Consider the following 7,130-nt stretch of genomic DNA (forward strand, 5'->3'; position numbering starts at 1 on the left):
ACTTGCAAGAAAATAATTCATGCAAGTTGTTCTTCATTAGGAGAAAAAATTTCTGCAACTGCAGTTAGAGGAATAATGTGTGAAAAACAAAACCAGGAATGGTTTTAAATGTTGATAGAAATGGTTGGGGTTTATTGAATATTTCAACTAATTATACTTTGTTACCTAATCCCAAAACTAAACCACAATCTATTTAACTTAAACTTAAAAATTAACAATTAAGAAGTATTGAGCCATTATTAACTAATGTTCAAAAAAGAATGAAAGAGAAAAAGCTGACAGAAACTTACATTAGCTATTCCTGAAGTGAGAAAGATTGTTGAATTTTTAACGAACAAAAAAGAACAAAAACCAAAGATGGATTTTTACAATTATTATGTGCTGCAGTACCATATTTAGCAACTACTACTTCACATGCTGATGGTTCTGCAACAATTTCAAATGCAGTTTTAAATATTAAAAAAGGTGATAAAGAATTAGAAATACAAAAAAGAAATAATTATGCAATGGAAAAGAATTAAAGTGGAAGCAGAAAAAAATTTCAAGGAAACAACTGAAAAATTTAATAATCCTTTATCTTATTTTGACTTAGAAGAATTACTTAAAAAATTAAAAATTAAATATTTTCCTGGCGTTTTTATTATTGATGAATTACTTAGTGATCCAAACCATTTATAATGTGAAATAGCAAATTTAGATATTTCTGATCATGTTGGTACTCATTGGACTAGTTATTATAAAAATAAAGATTTTAAATTTGTTTTTGTTTTATATAGTGAAATATACCTAAACAGCTATTTAACTACTTGGGCAAAAATCATCCATACTACAATATCGAGAGAATACAAATATTTGGCGAAGTCATTTGTGAACATTTGTATTTATTTGGTTTGACACTATTATGCATGAATGACACGTTTCATTTAATTTTAAATTTAAAAGATGGAAATGTATAAAAATAGACTCAATAATGATTTTCAATCATTAGAATCAAAATAAATTAATGTCAAAAATGTAAAGTTTCAGTTATCAGTAGGCTCAAAAATAGTTAGTGAAATTAAACAATTTCAAAAAGAATTAAATGACTTTTTCAAGTAGCTAAAGGTTATAATGTTTGTAAAGGTAGACGAATTGTGAATGTAAAATATGATCCAACAGGTGCATAAAATGTAGTGAACAAATATTATTTAGAGAATAAATTATTAACTCTTGTTACAAAACCTGAATACAAAAAATTCTCACAGCCTGTAAGCCAGGGGCGGGCAAACATTGCACGCGTCTCATGAGAGCACAGTGCTGCATGTTTGCTGCTCGCGTGCAATCGTCGACTGAGGCAGTGGCGACAGCAGGCAGGTTGCGGCAGTGTAGTGCCAGGCTAAGCTGTGGACGTTGATGCGTAGCGATCACTAAGTAGTGAAAGTTGTATTTCAAGAACCGGAAAATACAGAGTGAAACAAGGAAATGGAGAAGCGGAGATTTGCTATTTTTTAAAAAGTAATGGGAGAATCATTTTTTCTCTGTGCAAAAACGTGAAAATTCGAAATGTTTAGTATGTGGCAGTATTCTCGCTTTTCAGCGGAAGTTTAGTATTGAAAGGCATTATAACAAATTTCACAAGGACGAGTACAATGTATTGTCGTTTTCTGAGTGGATGGGGAAATCGACTGAGCTTAAGAAGAGCGATCTGACAATACTAGATGAATCTGTCGTAGTTGCAGTGGTCACAAGAGATCTGCGACTTCCTTTCGTCATGTCTCTCATCTAACTGATTTAACATTTTATGATGCACTGTTTTCAATTTTTCAGGACGACAACAATAATAGCCCAGCGGTATGTGCAAGTTATAAGATTGTGCTTAATATAGCGAGAGATGGAAAACCATTTGCTGAATTAGTAAGTGTTGGTTAACAGCAAACATCAGTGATGAAAATTTAAGTAACTGTTTGTGTTTGTCTGTATGTAGAAAGTTTGTTCCACTCCACCTGTGATAATTAAATAAAACGTATCATAGGTAATAATAGGTACTCTTTCAAAACACGACATCTTTCAAGCACTCCTACTAACCTTATTTTGTTGCACTCCACCTGTGATAATTAAATAAAACGTATTGTAGGTAATAGGTACTCTTACAAACCACAATATCTTTCAAGCACTCCTACTAATCTTATTCCTTCATTGAATAAAGCAAGCTAAGAAACAAAACGCATTGCAGAGGAAGGAGCAGACAGAATGTATGGTGGGGAGGGGAGATAAGCAGGTGGCCAACTTGCCCCTGCGTGCATGCGGAACACCTGTTAACTGCACGTGTGCAAGTGCACTGCACACGTGCAGGATTCCTGCCCGCCCCTGCTTTAAGCAAAGAAATAGTATTTATGATGGTAACATCAAACATCATAATAAAGAAATAAATAACACAAAAACTAGTATCCATTATGCATTAGATAAAATAGCTTTACTAGAAAGTAATCTTAAGTTATCCATTTAGGAAATTAATAATTTATGTGAGAAAGTTGGTACAGATCTAAATGTGCTGAAGTCTTTAGAATCAAACTATTGAAAGCAAATTATTTACATTTTTCTATATGAATGAAGAGTGATAATTACATTTACTATCTGAAATACCAAAAGTTTACTGAAACACATTCTCAACATAGATTAACGCCTAAAAACGGAAAACAAGGAATTGTAGGTTTTTGTTCAACGTGTGAAAGTAATAAGAGTAAATTCATTACAGAAATTTAGTAGGTAAAGGTCTAAATATTCGTGAAAAAATTAGTAATTACATCCATAAACCAATTACAAAGAATTTCAAAAGGAAAATGTAATTTCTTTTGAAATTGATGATTTGTGTGTAGATAATTTAGTCGAAATGGATTCTGGTAATCTGAAAGGAATATCACAAATATCTACGGGATATGGACATTATTTATTACCTGTTAAAAACATTTTTTCCATAATTTCCTTGGGCTATTTCAGTTAAAGATAACACAGCTAAAAATATAGTTGATTATTTTCAAAATATATATGAGTCGAGAAACCAAAAAGTTTTTCAAACAGATAATGGTGAAGTCTTCATAATAAACAAGTTCAAGTATTAAGAAAAAATTAAGATTAATCATTATTAACTTTTAGTGAATTAAAAGCAGCTATTGTCGAACGATGTCACAAAACACTGATAGAAAAGATGTGGAAGAAATTTGTTCTTCATGGAATTTATAAATGGGTCGACTTAATTTCTAAAATAATTTTTGAATATAATAACATAAGATGTAAATAATGTAAGATGTAAATAAAGACACTGAAAAATCTTACTGAAAACTGTTTACATAGAAAATTTGCTAGATATTGAATTTAGGTATGAAATTGGTGATAAATTAAGATAAGAACGTTTAAAATAATTTTCGAAAAAAGTTTGTTGACATTAAGTCAATAAAAATTTTTGAAATTGTAGAGATTAATCATTCCAGTCGAATCACATATAAATTGAAAGATTTAAATGGTGAACAAATAAAATGAAATTTTTATGCTACTGGAAACGAATAATCTGGCAGAAAAAGTTTTAAATGAGAAAAATAATAAAGTATAAGTTCGTTGGTTAGTTTTTGGTATATTGCACAATAGTTGGGAAATGAAAGTTATGTAATTTTTTAAAATTTTAATAAAAATGTTATATAGAAATGAAGTGTGTCATTGGGAAATTAAACATGTTTGGTATTGAATGAAATATTCATTATGCTTATATTTTGATTAAAGAAGATACAGTACATTGTGATATTCAAATAAAGGTTACCAAAGACGTCTTACTGTCAAAATAATTTGAGGATTTTAAAATTGGGTTGATGGAATTAAATGATAGATATAGTGACTTTTCTTTATTAGATGAACGTAGAAATTTAATGAACATTATATAAAATTTGATTGTGAAATAGGAACTACGAAATTTTTTTTATTCCCACAACCATTAGTTAGTGTATTTATATCTTCATTTAGTTGTTCTCGTGAACATTCATCCAAAGTATTGAAATAAATTCGGTGGAAAAAATTCTTAAATTTTCTTACATTCGTTAATATAAACTTACCGAATTTGGTACATAATAAATTGCTACAAATTATTCACAGTCTAGATGTCTATTTCTGATAAAGAATATTTGCTTTTGAATATTTTTAAATAGTGTTCCAAAAACAAAACATTCATAATTAAAATCATGTAATCATAAGTAACAGAAGTTGGTCATGAATTTCGATGACTGAATTGAGGACCAATATATAATAGAAAATTATTTATTTCTTCTCTGAAACCTTCAATACGTTCATTTTTTACATTATTTAAAATGTCCAAGTGAGTTATTTCCTCTTTCATTTTATTATCACCATGTTTTCTAATGGATGGAAAAATTTCTCCATAAACCAAATCTTGAAAATTTTCTGCAAATGGTAATTGTGAACTGAAAACTGAATAATGTAAGCCAGGTTCATTAATAAATTTTGTATGTGGATGAATACTTTTACAAAGCAGTGAAATACCAGTGTTGAAAGTTTCCTATGCTTTACACCATCAAACTTTAACATGTCGTTTTATAGCATCTCGAGAATGTTAAAACCTAAGATTTCACCAAGTTGATTTACTTGAAGTCAAAGATACTTTTTTTCGTTGATAATTATTCAACCATCTTAAATATTATAAAGAAGTTTATTATTTTTTACATCCACAAGCAGCTTCATTTATTTATAAAAATGTAATTTATTTTCGTTATTCTTCAATTCCAATAAAAAAAATTCTTGATAAATAGAAAGCAAAAATAAAATGTTTTTTTCACTGTGCAATCAATAAACAGAAATTCACAAAGAAATTATAATAACAAAACAGAATATTCCATCAAAATCAGGTTGTAATGACTATAAAAGAGAGAAACAAAAATAACATATTCATGATTAGCATATTAGAACATTTATTTATGAAAAATGTGGAAAGGAAAATAAAAATTCTTCTAAATATTTTCATAACTGTGATCATTCAAAAGATAAGAGCATAACTTTGCTTTTTCAAAAAAATAAACAAAGGGATCATCAAAAATTTGAAAGTTTTTGTGGGAAAATTTTTGTAAGCTTTGTTTGGCATGCATCTAAAATTACCAGATCATGAAAGAATATTAGAAACTAATTAATTTATTTGTTATATATAATTCTGTGTAAATGTTAAGATCTCATATGACAAGATTTTTTCATCTTTAATTTTTTTGGGTTTAATTTATAGTGACCATATCGTAATCGATTTCTTCCATCTTGTAACAAAACATCTTTATTATTATCAGAACATATACAATTTTATCACTAGCTGCATACAGGTGCATACAATGTTTACATGATATAATCAAATTCATTTTCCTTCAATGTTTTATTTTGTCAGTTAAACATTTTTATAATAATCGAAAGTAATTTCATTTTTCACAGCAAATTTCTTAACTCTGTTAGATTTTCACCTTATTTATCACCAACTTCATGAGTATTCATTTTAGATCTAAAACTACTCGTTACATCTATTGATCATTCTTTGATAAGCAAATGAAAATCCTATTTTATTATATTATGAATATAAAGTGGAATAAATGTAGGATTTTAGTAATTAAGATTGTGTTCTTCATGTGCAACTCCTCAGTATTTCTATGTTAAGAGACAATGATATCTTTCTTTCTTTACACCAAAAATAAATTCTTTTTCACCAATAGCCCAAGTTTCTGATTTCTTAATATTGATTTTATCTTCTTCAGTCATATTCACTGGAATATTTCGACTATATTTTTTACCAATTTCTCTAGATTCTTCTTTAAACATTTCAACGAATATTTTGCTGCAATATTACCAGTATAAGTAACTGGATTTTTATAATGAGCATTAGAATATTTAACATAGTAACTGAGTGAGATTGGTAAATGTTCTTGATTTTTATTTTTCGGTATTTTGTTAGCAAGTTTCAATACATTTTAATAAATATTGAAGGCTGCATAAAATACAAAAGGTCCCTTCATGAATGACTATAATTTTTAAATTCCATTTTGTGACCTTTAAAAGTCAGATCTGTTTTTTATTCTTTATTTTCTTTACAACTGTGTGCATGAATCTCTAATATTTCTTGTGGAACAAAATATCTTAAACATCGATCACAAAGATAAATATTCCATTGTGTTACTTGTTTGTGAACAATTAATCTAGTTAGATTTTTATCCAACAATAATCTGAATTATTTTCTTCTTGTATTTTTTGTGCAGAAACAGGAATATACGTTAATTCTTTCTTCTTCTTCTTCTTCTTCATTGCTTACATATACATAAACATTAATTGATTTCTTTAAAAATTTTGTAATGGGTGTTAAGTGAAATGGGAAATTAATTTTTTCTTCTTCAGAAATTTCATCTAACACTATTCCAATATTCTTATAATTATTAAATCTTTCTGAATATTTATATGTACAATATAATGCAGATTTTATAGCCCATAGAAGACTATTTGATCTGTGTGTTTTATGTTAACTCTAACTTTTTATGTTTAATGACTTTTGGTAAACCGATAAAAGAAGATAGTATTAACACTTAATACTAATCTATGTATATAAAACAATTACCAATAGGATTCTCTTGTTTGCATTTCTTCCATTTCAGTTAAAAGTTTATTTGTTGATTTTTTTATTATATTCTTCTAAATCAGTTTTTCTTAATTAAACTTGATAAGTTTCTTAAAATTAAATTCTTGTATCGCTACTTGTCTTTTAAAACCACAAAAAATTTAAAGTTAACTTTAATTGCTCTTCTTTGAACTAAAATATTCTTTAATTTGGTTATTATTTCTAATTTAATTTGATTAAAACGTTCTTGTGGTTCAATGATATTATCATTAGTGTTAACTCCTTAAGTCATTATTCTTGATGTAGAAGCAGAAACTTTTCTAGAAATTCGCTTTGGTGATTTGAAAAAATCTTCATTATCTAGAAAACTGAAACCTGGTAGATTTTTCTGATAATTTTTTGTTTCATTTCTTGATATTTATCTACTAGCAGCTTTTAATTTCAATTCTCATTATCATTATCACTATTTTAGTAAGATGTATTGATATGGCAGATTAATTACTGTTTATTG

The sequence above is a fragment of the Schistocerca cancellata genome, chromosome 4, assembly GCF_023864275.1.
Source record: "Schistocerca cancellata isolate TAMUIC-IGC-003103 chromosome 4, iqSchCanc2.1, whole genome shotgun sequence".
In the NCBI taxonomy this organism is placed as follows: domain Eukaryota; kingdom Metazoa; phylum Arthropoda; class Insecta; order Orthoptera; family Acrididae; genus Schistocerca; species Schistocerca cancellata.